Below are 534 nucleotides of genomic sequence, written 5' to 3' on the forward strand. Positions count from 1 at the left end.
CCTACAGACTTTTGTAGGTTAATTTTGTAACCTGCCACTTTACTGAACATGTTAATAGTTTGTAGGAGATTTCTGGTGGAATTTTTGGAGTTTCTTAGATATAATATCATATCATCTGCAAAAAGGGATAATTTGATCTCTTCTTTTCCAATTATAACTCCTTTAATATCTTTCTCTTGTCTTATTGCTCTTGCAAGAATTTCAAGCACTATATTAAAGTGGAGTGGAGATAGTGGACAGCCTTGTCTGGTTCCTGATTTTAATGGGAATGCTTCCAGTTTTTCTCCATTTCGAATGATGTTGGCTGTGGGTTTGTTGTATATAGCTTTAATTGTGCTGAGGTATGTTCCCTCCAGTCCAATTCTCTCTAGGACTTTTAACATAAGTGCATGTTGATTTTTGTCAAAGGCCTTCTCTGTATCTATTGAGATGACCATGTTGTTCTTGTCTTTGAGCCCAGTTATATGTTTATGACATTTATTGACTTACGTATATTGAACCATCCCTGCATCTCTGGGATAAAGCCGACTTGAT

At 36.0% G+C, this 534-nt stretch overlaps 1 protein-coding gene across 1 annotated transcript in view; it reads left to right on the forward strand.

The window, feature by feature from the left end:
• Positions 1-534, forward strand: part of App (amyloid beta precursor protein) — a gene marked incomplete in the record, with an annotated part of 263,474 nt that overhangs the window by 231,641 nt on the left and 31,299 nt on the right.

The sequence above is a fragment of the Nannospalax galili genome, unplaced genomic scaffold, assembly GCF_000622305.1.
Source record: "Nannospalax galili isolate Female #2095 unplaced genomic scaffold, S.galili_v1.0 scaffold903, whole genome shotgun sequence".
Classification (NCBI taxonomy): Eukaryota; Metazoa; Chordata; class Mammalia; order Rodentia; family Spalacidae; genus Nannospalax; species Nannospalax galili.